The 12491-nt window shown below is 41.1% G+C and overlaps 1 long non-coding RNA gene across 1 annotated transcript in view; it reads right to left on the reverse strand.

Moving 5' to 3' along the window:
• Positions 1 to 7346: 7346 nt before the first annotated feature.
• The window catches only part of LOC145529427 (uncharacterized), a 202113-nt gene continuing 196968 nt past the window's right edge, over positions 7347 to 12491 (reverse strand). The window contains exons 11-12 of the long non-coding RNA XR_014071210.1: positions 9434 to 9562; positions 7347 to 7967 (exon numbers count right to left, since the gene is read on the reverse strand). This is a non-coding gene — a long non-coding RNA (uncharacterized LOC145529427). The remainder of the gene's footprint in view (positions 7968 to 9433; positions 9563 to 12491) is intronic.

Here is a 12491-nt window from a genome sequence, read left to right on the forward strand (position 1 = left end):
AGCCTCTGTACTGTTTTCCATAGTGGAGGCACCATTTTACATTCCTACTAGCCGTGTACAAGGGTTTCCTTTTCTCCATATTCTTGCCATTGCTATGATATTTTTAATCAGAACTCATAACTCTGAAAAACAATATGATAACCTTAGAGTAATCTCAGTGAAGAAAACTCCCAAACTTCTTAGAAGAAAAATAAAGACTTGACATAACTGGTGGGAGCAATCACGTGTCTAATGGGAAGACTAAGAATGGCAAACATAACACTTCTTTCCAAATCTACTCTATATTTAAAGCATTTCCAGTCCCAGTGGGATTTCTAGAAAGCAAATTTGATCAACTATCCTAAAATACTTCTGGTAAAGAATTTAAAATAATGTTCAAAGAAGAAAACTGGGAACATGGGTGATTATTTTTCTGTTCTCTCTTTTACAAAAATATTGTGCTTTAAAAAAGTTATGATAAAAATATTTTAATTTTGAACACTTGTTCATTAGATGTCCAAAATATTATTAACATCTTTATGCAAATCTGTTGTTGAACTAAAAATAATAATATCCATTAATCCTTAAGAAATGGATTCACTCAGTGCCTACCTTGAAACAGGGATGGTGCTAGTTTCTGAGGATTTAAAGATAAATAAGATACAAACCCCTGCTCTCAAGAGAGTTAAAAGTCCACAGTCTTTACCTCACCGTAAAGACAGGGAAGTAAATATGTAATTGCAATATGGCGTTCTCAGAGCTAACATAGGCTCACTCACAGGGTCCTCTGAGACCATATAGGAGGGACCCCAGGGGAGATGGTGTTCACTTAGATTAAACAGAAGAAGGTGGATTCAAGGAGGGGAACACTGACCGATAAGGCTGAAGAAGTGGGCACTGATCACATCATAACCAGACTATAACTTTTTTCCACTTGAGCATCGGGCACTGACTGAGACAGCCAACAGCCCATGAAACTTCTAATTCTCAACAGCTCTATTCCCGGAATTACCATCTACCTCTAATAGAAACACACAGTTATGCATTCCTCAAGTGCGGCTTCATCAGTGTAGGCAGAGTTTGCTCCAAAATTGCACTTTGAACTAAGAGTATCCATCATACTTTTTAAAAAAAAATCAGCATTCACTGGTGAAATTTTATTTTATAGAAGTGCTGACTCATTCCTTTTTCTTTTACCCACCTAGCCATCAAGTTGAAGGCACCTAACAACCATCATTTGACCTGAACTGAGAAAGTGCCACAAAATGTTGAAACACTGTAAGCGCCAGTTCAAGCACTGCTTTCAAGCTGTCACAAAGAATTCCCCTTCTCACCTTGCTCAGGGCATAAAGCGTTTCAACTAGACCTGCAGAACTGCAGCCAAGCCTGCCTGTCCATAAAAGGAGAGAATGGACCGTGGAGCCTAAAATTTGTTCTTTGTTTCTCAGCTGGGCTGCCCAACTGATAATGCGCAGAGCAGCTGCTGTTCAATGTGACAACTAAAGATCACCAGAGTCTAAGGGAAAAGAAGACAGAGGTATGTGTTATAGAAGTGGGACCGCTGAGGATTATGAGAAAGGAACAAAAAGAGCAAAGGAAAGAATGTGCCTGGCAGCTGAATTCCATTCTACCAACAGAATTCAGGTCAGTGGGCATGGCCCACGCGGGGCGTGCTGATCAACACCGGCTCAGAGACCAGCCAAGTAAACATCAAGGCCGGAAGGTCGATCTCACTATCCTGGTGAAATGGTTCTCTTTATCAGGTACATACCATACTGCCTGGTCCCAGGCTATGCCCTCTAAGTACACTCACTATGTGTTCTCAGGGTTCCTATGGTCAACAAAGAGTCCATCCCTGCCCTTCCTTGCCTCCGGCCTGGATCCAGATTAATATGATATTCTCCCAAAACTAATATAATGTTTTATGTCAACTACAACTCAGTAAGAAACTTATTTCAGCAGGCAGTTGGAGCTGAATAATATGATAAAACAAATTAGTAAAATTCGTTATCTAACTGCTTTCCAGAATTCCCTGATCTCAACTGGGCAAAAACACCCAAAACTTCCTGCCTTTAGTTTCAGGTCAGACAATCCAAATTTCAATTTAACTCTTTTAGAGCAGCGTGCTTTTTAAAAATCAGCATATTAGTTGAGCCCTCACTGGAGAAGTTGAGCAGCATTAATTCTGTATTGGCTGCACTCCCAATGCCAGGGCTTCAGCCCAAAGTCAGTCACCATTATATTCAGTGTGGCTTAAGTCCAAGCAATCCACACCCTACTCATAATACACCATGAACTTCAGCATTAGAAAACTTTGGGCATTATTAGACCTACCTGATTGATTGTGGTCAGTATCAGGCCAACTTGAATGACAGCCAGAAAATTCACAGGGTGAGTCTTCACCTCCCCCATTTAATTCATGAAATTATAATAAAAAATTGTACCAGCCCTTGTTACAAATGGCAAGGACGATTTTATTCAAAATTATTACAATAGGAGAGAAATCGAACTCAACTCCTCTGAAATAAAATGTGGGAGGGGTTTTTGAACCCTGAACTGGACTAATAGAAAAGTACTGGAGGAGCAACTTCCCTGGTGGTCCAGTGGATAAGACTGCACTCCCAGTGCAGGGGGCCTGGGCTTGAACCCTGGTCAGGGAGCTAGATCCCACATGCTGCAACTAGGACTCGGCACAGCCAAATAAACACATAAATATGTAAAAGAAAAGTACTGGAGGACTTTTAGGGGGGAGGCTGGTCAATGATTTGGCCATCTGCATTTGCTAATTGGCCCTTACTGAAGTTAGGCATCTACCTTCTCACAGAGACTGGAGATAGGAGTGCTATCTCCCTCAGTGATTACATTTCCAAGGGATAAATCTCAAGTCCTTGAGAAAGGCTTTTCTGGGTTGTAGAAGATGTACATCTCCAAGGAAAAAGAAAAGAATTTACAAGTTTTCTAAAGTAAATGCTACAAGAATTGGGAGGTCAGGGACCTAGTGCCAAGAAGAAGCCTGTCCAAAGGTTAGTCAAGCTGAGCAGAACCTCAGGTCGTTTTGGTCAAAAAGCACTTCAAATTCTATGAGCAGTGTGATTCTTGAGGCAACATATTTACAGGACATTATTGCATTTCTTCAGTGAGTCCAATAATTCAGCCTCTCAGACTCTGAAATTATATCATGTGAGCTTTAATTATCAAGTCCTGCCCCAAGTGATTTTTTTTCTTATGAGGATCCTCACCTGTCCTTGTTTCACCTGAGATATCTCTGGTGATGTAAAAGGCAAGGGTGATGTTGGCTGATGTGTATGTGGACAACCTATCACCCTTTAAAAGGAGGGTGACTATTGATTTTTGCCTTGGTGAACACAAGCTATCTTAAACATGAAAGTGTAGCCATTCAGTGGTGTCCGACTCTTTGCAAGAGTAGCCCACCAGGCTCCTCTGTCCATGGGATTTCCCAGGCAAGAATACTGGAGTGGGTTGCCATTTCCTCCTCAAGGGATCTTCCTGATCCAGGTATTGAACCTGGGTCTCCTGCATTGCAGGCAGATTCTTTACCGTCTGAGTCACAAGGGAAGCCTATATTGACTATAAAGCTTTTTAAAGCGTATATGCCAAAATGCCTTCAAATTGTGCAGATTTAGCTCACTTCACTTCTTCCAAGGCTTATTCATTCACCCATTTATTCAGCATATGTTTAGTGCCAGATTGTTCTTGGCCATACGTAAACCATGCCCTCTCTCCAAAACAGACATGAAACTGTGCACTGGATCTATAAAACCCACTACCTACCAGTGATCATAAACTAGTATGATATTAATATGCTCATAAATATTTATTAAATATTTCTGACAAGCCCTTTACAAAGTACTTTGCATCATTTATATTATATAGTGTTTACAACAGCCCTATGAAGTCAGTACTATTATTATCAGATCGCTACTTTACACAGGAGGAACCTGAGACTCAGAGTGGTTAAGTGAATTATCCTAGATTAGGTGACTATTCACAGGTGGGCCAGGGACTTGAACTCAGGTCAGTGTGACTCTAAACCTGTGCTCCCCAGTGGTGAAGGGGAGGGTGGGATGAACTGGAAGATTAGGATTGGCTTGTATACACTAGCCAATAGATAGCTGGTGGGAAGCTGCTGTATAGCACGGGGAGCTCAGCTCAGTGCTCTATGATGACCAAGAAGGATGGGAATTAGTGGGAGGGAGGCTGAAGATGGAGGGGATATGTATATGTATACATACAACTGATTCACTTTGTTGTATAGCTGAAACTAACACAATTTTGTAATTATATTCCAATAAAAAATTAGGTGAACATACACACAGATAAGATAAAATAAAAAAGAAACCTGTGCTACTAATCATTTCTCATACTTCTTGCTGAATATCATTCAGAGCATCACCTGCCTTCTTCATGAATTCAATGTAAAGTCAGCAAGTACATACTAAGCGCTCCAAGAGTTTAGAATTCACACTGTTAGCAGAAATTCCCCTATTTCAGGGTACAAAGAGCAAGAGATGATCTCGGAGATGACAAGACTACACCAGGCTTGATGCTAAAACTCAATACAAGTGCTCCCAGGGCACCAGCAGGGCATATGGTTTGGTGAAACAAACAGGTCCCTGCCCTGGAGAAGGCCATGTCCATTACAGCCATACGTCCCCAACTTCAGTCCATATCCACAATTTCTGCTATGTCCACATAGCACTTGCATTCTTATTCACTTAGTATTTAAATAGATCCACTTTATAGTTGTTCAGTCACTAAGTCATGTCCGACTCTTTGTGACCCCATGAACTGCAACATGCCAGCCTTCCCTGTCCTTCACTATCTCTCTGAGTTTGCTCAAACTCATGTCCATTGAGTCAGTGATGGCATCCAATCACCTCATCCTCTGTTGCCCCCTTCTCCTCTTGCCTTCAATCTTTCCCAGCATCAGGGTCTTTTCCAATGACTTGACTCTTTGCATCAGGCGGCCAAAGTACTAGAGCTTCAACTTCAGCATCAGTCCTTCTAATGAATATTCAGGGTTGATTTTCTTTAGGATTGACTGATTTCATATCCTTGCTGTCCAAGGGACTCTCAAGAGTCTTTTCCAGCACCACAGTTCGAAAGCATCAATTATTCAGCATTCGGCCTTCTTTATGGTTTGACCCTCACATCTGTGTACATGACTACTGGAAAGACCACAGCTTTGACTATACGGACCTTTGTCAGCAAAGTGATGTCTCTGCTTTTTAATACTCTGTTTAGGCTGGTCATAGCTTTTCTTCCAAGGAGCAAGCATCTTTTAATTTTGTGGCTGCAGGATTTATATATATATATAGATAGATAGATAGATAGATGGAGTCACCATCATAGTGAATGGAGAGAAAAAAGGCAGATTTTATTATTACCGTTAAAATAAATGTAACAGTATTGCAACATAAATATTCACCTGGGCACTGAGTTCATCTCAAGTGCCCTTAGGGAAGGACTACTTGCCCTTGGGTTTCCTTTGATTTCCTTTTTCCCATCCCACTCTGGGCATCACTGCACAGATCCCAGGCCCAGTTCTCACTCTGGGAAAACACTCTAGACTTCTCCATTCTACCTGCCACCCCACTGCACACATCAGAGTGTTCGAAGCCCCATTGATTCAGGGCTTTCACAGGAAACTCACAAAATAGTCTGATAAAGTAGCTCTTCAGTGTGTTCATAGAAGAACACTCATCTGTAATTAGGAATGTGCAATAAGCCAGGCACTGGGCAAATGCATCACCTGGATTATTACCTTATTTCATCTTTACAACATTCTGATGCAGAGATGTTATTATCCCCTCTTTCTATATGAGGAGACTGAAGCCTGCATTGTGACTACATGAAGGGAAGTCAAATAATTTGCCTAAAAGGCCTCGTAGCTGACGAGCTGCAAGTCTGTGTACCTCCAAAGTCTAAATATGCTTATGTACTGAGTCAGTCAACTCTTTCCACTACTGTTAATGGAAGGCCTATGTTTAGGCCTGTGTTATATGTCGTAGATGGGCTTCCCTGGTGGCTCAGTGGTAAAGAATCCGTCTGCAATTCAGGAGACACAGGAGACATGGGATTGCTCTCTGGGTGGGGAAGGTTCCCTGGAGAAAGGCATGGCACCCCACTCCAATATTCTTGCCTGGAAAATCCCATGGACAGAGAAGCCTGGTGGGAGTCCATAGAGTCACCAAGAATCGGACACGACTGAAGTGACTGAGCATGCATATGTCATAGATGGACTGGACTCCCTTCCCCCTCAACCCACCACTACCACCTTCCTCTGCAGTTCACTGGCCACATGGTCACCATACACACACACACACACACACACACACACACACACACACACAAATCTTCAATGACAGGCTTTTCGCCGACCTACAGGATTAAGATCAAACTTCCTGCAGCATTAAGGCTCATCACAATCCAGCCACAACCTGACCTCCCTTAGCCCCCTCCCTCTACCTCACAGTCATCTTAGATTTCACTCTTCCCCCTAATCACATCATATTCCCTCACAGCTGGGCAAAAAGGCAGCGGAAAACACTGCAAGGTCAAAGAAAGGGCATGGGCTTGGGAGCAGATATACCTGTTTGAATCACAAATTTGGCGAGTTGTTTAACCTCTCAGGGCCTCCTCTGTTTTCCCACATAAACAACAGTGATCATGCGTCTCTCTTACAGGAAGGGGGCTGGACAGCACGTCTAACACACACCGCATGGTGTGTGAAGCACCACACACAGCTATGGCATCTGGCAGGCCTTCAAATGCAAGTTGCTATTATACCTGTGTCCATGCTGTTCCCTTAAAAATTACCTGGAATTGTTTTCTCTTCTCAGCTTGGGAAATGCCTATCCATTCTTCAAGCTCAAATGTCACATCTTGTATGAAAGCTTTCCCAGTTTCTTCAGGCAGTATTAACTCCTCCTTCCGCTGAATTTCCCTAGCACTCAGTGCCCACCTCAACTTATTGTAATACTTTAGGTTGGCTTTTCATTTTCTGTAACTTGCTTCCCTCTTCCATTAGACCATGACCTCTTAGGAGACTGTGTACCTACCATGTGAAGTACTGTTTGTTGAATGACTTAAGGTGTGCCCCCCCACCAGACATCATTTGTATTTGAATAATGCTTTAAAATTAGACTGAAATTGTAGCTGAAGTGGTAACAGTGAGGTAGGTGGATGACAGGTGGGCTCTTTCTCCAAAGTCCCCAAACACATCCATCCACTCTGAATTCATAAGGCCATTTTGGTTCCTGAATCTTTGTGTGCAAACTATATTGGTCTTCCCTCAGAAGCATGAGGGAATTTTTGTGACAGGAAAAGATAATGCTTACAAAATCTTTTCATCATCACCGTTGATTATTTATGAACTCTTACAGGAAAGGGACCCTCTGGATGCCGGCTCGTGGGAGAAGCCACCCCCTCCCTCAATTTATAATAAATGAATGTTGGAGTAAATCTCTTCATTAACCAGATACAGAAAGGAATTTATGCTCCAAAATAGTCACTCATCTCTTCAGCCACAAAAGCCTCAAAGACTCCTCTTCCAGAACGTTCTCTCTGATGGGACGGACCTTTGCTGACCGGCAGAGCACAGGGAAGACTTCAGCAGGTAGACTCCGCAAAGCTCGCAGCCCAAAGCAAATGCGCGCAGCCTCGCTGCCTGGAAGCCGGTGGGTGGTCTTGGCTGGTGAAAGCCCGTCCTTCAAGCAACTGAGGCAGGAGCCCATTAAAGGTCTTAATTTTACATGATGTGGCCCGGCGAGTTTATAAATAAATAACAAACGAACATTCCCCACGGTTCCTCTCCTCTGGATTTCTGTGTACCTGCTACAGGCCTGGCAGCAGCAGGAGCTGCTCAGATGCCAGATCGGAATTGCTCTGCGGAGAGTGAGGGGGGCAGGCATTTCTGTCACCAGGACTGGGTAACTTTTGACGCCGACCTCACTGAATCCAGTCACCTTAAAAAAAAGAAAAAAAAATCGTCAACTAATCTACCCTCTGTGGTTGGATGCGCTCGATTTAATATTATCATCATGTGTGGCAAGAACAAAACACAGATGTTAGAGTTTCAGAAAAATGTACTGTAGGGGAACATTAGTAAAAAATACTGTTTAAAATATATAGCATATGTAACTATTAAATACATAAAAATCCCATGTACCAAGAGGCAAAACATGATGAAAGTTGTTGAATATTTTAAGTACCTATATTGCTGCATAAAATGGTTCTGTGCGGTGGAATTTTCTATTGTGGGAGATTTATGAAATTTTGTCAAAGTGGTAGATCATGCTGAAGTCAGGGGGAATACTTGCACACTTTAGGTTGCTTTCTATTTTTAATTAAGTTGGGAACTGCATCTTTGTACTTGTGAGTATGCATATAAATACATGTAAGTGTGGATGTGATTAACAATAATGCTGGTCTATGCAGACATTCAAATTCACTCACAAAATGACCCCCTCCCACTGCAGAAAAAATTACTTAATTGAGGCTGGGTCTGTGTAATCATAATGAACTCAGTGTAGAATGGCAAAACTCAACCAGTGTGGATTTTAACAGTGTAGGGGGCAGGAATTAAACAAGCCTTTGGGGTCCTAACCTGGATTTCCAATTGGAGATGAGCCATGGTAACTGAAAGTTATTGTACTTGTCATGTTAACCTATATCAGTAAAGATGGAGACTGGCTGAATTTGGGTAGTTTGAATAAAGTCCATCTAATGTTTATTCCAAGGGACTGAGACTGGAAAAAATGTTCAAAGGCACTCTTGAAAATTACCTGACATCCAAGTTACTCAGAGCCTAAAGTCCTAAGCTAGTATGAACAATGATGAAGTCAAGGGCAAATAAGGAGCTCAGATAGATATCAGTGAAAGTCTAAGATGAATAATGATAATTTTGCATGCTAAGTCGCGTCAGTTGTGTCCTACCCTTTGTGATCCTATGGACTGTAGCCTGCCAGGCTCTTCTGTCTGTGGAGATTCTCCAGGCAAGAATACTGAAGTGGGTTGCCATGCCCTCCTCCAGGGGATTTCCCTGACCCAAGGATCGAACCCGTGTTTCTTATGTTTCCTGCATTGGCAGGCAAGTTCTTTACCAAGATGAATAAAGGCAGAGGAAAAAAAGAGAAACAAAAAGAATGCAAGCAGTGATCTGTCTCTAGACGCAACCTGAGTCCCTTTTCACCATAAGCTGCCCTCTGCCGCTCCCCCCACCTCCATTCTCCTGGATCATCCTTTCTTCTGAATTACCATTGCACCTGGAGCCCATACTCTATAACCTAGCATGTAATTACATACTCTTCTGTTTTCATGTTGTTTTATATTTGTTCATTTTCATCCTAACTAGATTCAAATGTATTTGGAGGTCAGTAACTACATCTCATACATCTGTATTTTCCCCAGGGCCTCCAACAGCCTTATTCACATTAAAAGTTGCAGCGGTTGCTCATTGGTTGAGTCAATATCAAGTCATTTTTGCCCTCTAGCAAAGACTGACAGCAAGTGTCATTCTTTCTTCCTCCATCATGTCACGTCCACACCTGTTCCAATGTTCCTACAAAACATATAAACACATACTGTAAAATATGAGGGTATTTTTCTATTTATTATACACTTCATTCTGTAACTTTTTTTACACAACTACATATATAGGTTCAATTCATTCTTTCTCATAGTTGCATAAAATTTTATTGTGTGGTTTACCACCATTTAGTCAGTCATGTCCCCTGCTGCCCTTTATTCTAACATGATAACTAATATTACAATAAATAAGTGTATCTATATTATCATTTACATATGCTTTTATTTCTTCATAGATTCCCAGAGTAGGGCCACAGAATTAAAGGTTACTTTGCAAAATTAAATTATTAAAGATACTTCCAGTTTATTTTTTCAAAATATTTAGTCATCACCCCACCATTAATATATTTTATTGTTCCCTTGCACTCTTGACAGCATTGGATATTATCAACTTTTTTCATGTCTACCAAGGGTTAAGAATAGGACTAGAGAAAAAATGTTTCCTCACCGTTTGGTTGTGCACTTCTCTTAACTCCATTGCTAGTGGAGTTAAGTCTCCTCGTTGTCCATTTGCATTTCTCCTTGTGAGAATTGATTTTCATAGTTTCTACCTTTTTTTTTTTGCCACACAGCAAGGCATGTGGAACTTCCTTGACCAGGAATCAAACCCATACCCTTTGCAGTGGAAACTCAGAGTCTTAACCCATTTTTTACATTTACTGTTTAGGAGTTCTCTGTATACCAGGGATATTTTTCATTCACTGTGTCTCCCAAATAAATCTTATATGTTTATATCTTGTAAACGCCTAAGGATAATGATTGTATCTTAAAGCCAATCCCCCAATCCCTTCTAGCTAGCAGTTCTGGCATAGTATGTTATGATGTGTTCATTCAGGGAGTTCAGTAAATATATTCAACAATCTCAACCAACATCAATCAAAAGTGATTAGGTCACATGTTGGGACTGACCAAACAAATATTCCTTGCAGAGTAGAGTACTTAGTACCCTAAAATGTCTGCTTGATGAAGTAAGGCATTTCCATTTCAGTTAAAACTTGGCACCCAGGTAAATGTCCACCCTTAGCAGTTCACACCCGCTTAGTTTCAACACAGTAAAGTCTTCAGAGAAAGCATTTGAGTCCAACATGTGAAAGTACAACTGTCAAGGATATTTGAGTAAAAAATGGACAAACAGCTTAAGGGGCAGCTTTCAGCTTTTCTATATACCCATTATGCTTGCTTTTTTTTGCATCTGACTTTCATCTTTCGTGTGAACTGGGTTTGAATGAGAAGTGGCAGAGAAAACTAAAACTTACCTGAGAGTCAGGATATTTGGGTCTGGTTTTAGTTCGGCCTCCAGATAACTAACTGCTCTTACACAATTCAGACTTCAGGTTTCTCAATGAAATGATAGAACAAATGATCTCTTGCTTGATAAGTCTACAAATAAACCATGATCTCCCCTGCTCTGTTCATCTCCACATCAACTGCTAAAAACAAATAAGTGTGTATATGTGTGTGTATATATATGAGTATGTCTATATGCATCATTTGTGATTTATATACGTGGAGTAAGATCTCCTCAGAAGGACAGGAAAAGTTGAGAATAGGTAGGTATTTATTAAACTGTGAGCTTCTTGAAAAGGTAAAAGAGGTTTTTTCTTTTCTGCAAATGCTAAAATTACTGATAGGGCTTCACTGAAAGTCTAGCCTTGTCAATTTTATATTTTCCTTTAACTTCTAATACCTAGGACTTTAAATTTTATATGACAACACTAATTTGAGCAACAATAAACTGTCCACTGGAAAAAAAATGTACACCCTGAAAGTTGAGAATCATGTTTTATTAGGGGCATTACTGAGGACAATAATCTGGGAAACATCCTCTCGGACAGCTCTGAGGAACTGATCCAAAGAGTTAAGGGAGGAGCCAGGATACATAGGAGTTTCTGCTGGAAAAATAAAACAAAAAAACAACACAAAGAAATGTAGTTGAACATCAAAAGATTACTGCTAATCTTGAAATCAGACATCTCAAGTAAACACTTTTAGGGCTTTTCTATATATGGGAAGATACAGGGTTTGAGGCTTATTGAAATCATTCCTTTGATGTGCATCTTAACTACGTAAGGCCAGCATCCTATTCTTCTCCATCCTGAACTCCCTCAGTGGTTGATGGCTCAATGGTGGACAACATTCACTGCTTACTGAAATGTCAAGTGACAGTCTTTGCCCACTAGAGGACAAAATTTTCCTGAATTATCTCATTTCATAGAAAAGGCATTACTCTGGCCTTCTAGAGGTACAAGGATAAACAACTGATCCCTGGTCTGACAACCCAGTGAAAACTAGTTTGTGAAAAATTTGTCCAATTTGCCTCTAATTATAGAAAGACACCAAGCTTTGGAAAGTATAGAATTAGACTTTGAGCTAGCAAAATGAGGCCACAGAACACACTATTTCTTTGCACATAGTTTGTGCTTGATTAACTAGTTAGTTATTTGATAGTTGTTGATCTTTTGGCCTGCCTAAACCTGTGTGGTATGTGCATATCAGTCATGTCTGACTCTCCGCAACCCCATGGACTATAGCCCGCCAGGCTCCTCTGTCCATGGGATTCTCTAGGCAAGAATACTGGAGTGGGTTGCCATTTCCCACTCTAGGAGATTTTCCCAACCCAGAGATCAAACCTGCTGTCTCTTGCGTCTCCTGCATTGGCAGGCAAGTTCTTTACCACTGCGCCACCTGGGAAGCCCACCTAATCCTGATATTGCTTTAAATCTCTACTCTGTCCATGTAGCTGTTAGAATGTTAGAGCGACCATGAATTAAATAGCAACACTTCAAAAAGGCAGGGTTGGCCTGTGCCCAGGAGTCCAGCTGTATGTGGAAAATGAAGAATAAAATCCTTGAAATCCAGCTCTGTTAAGAAGACGTGTTTGCTTTTTAACTGACATAATACAC

This window comes from Giraffa tippelskirchi, chromosome 12, assembly GCF_054371585.1.
Source record: "Giraffa tippelskirchi isolate mGirTip1 chromosome 12, T2T-mGirTip1v1.2.pri, whole genome shotgun sequence".
In the NCBI taxonomy this organism is placed as follows: Eukaryota; Metazoa; Chordata; class Mammalia; order Artiodactyla; family Giraffidae; genus Giraffa; species Giraffa tippelskirchi.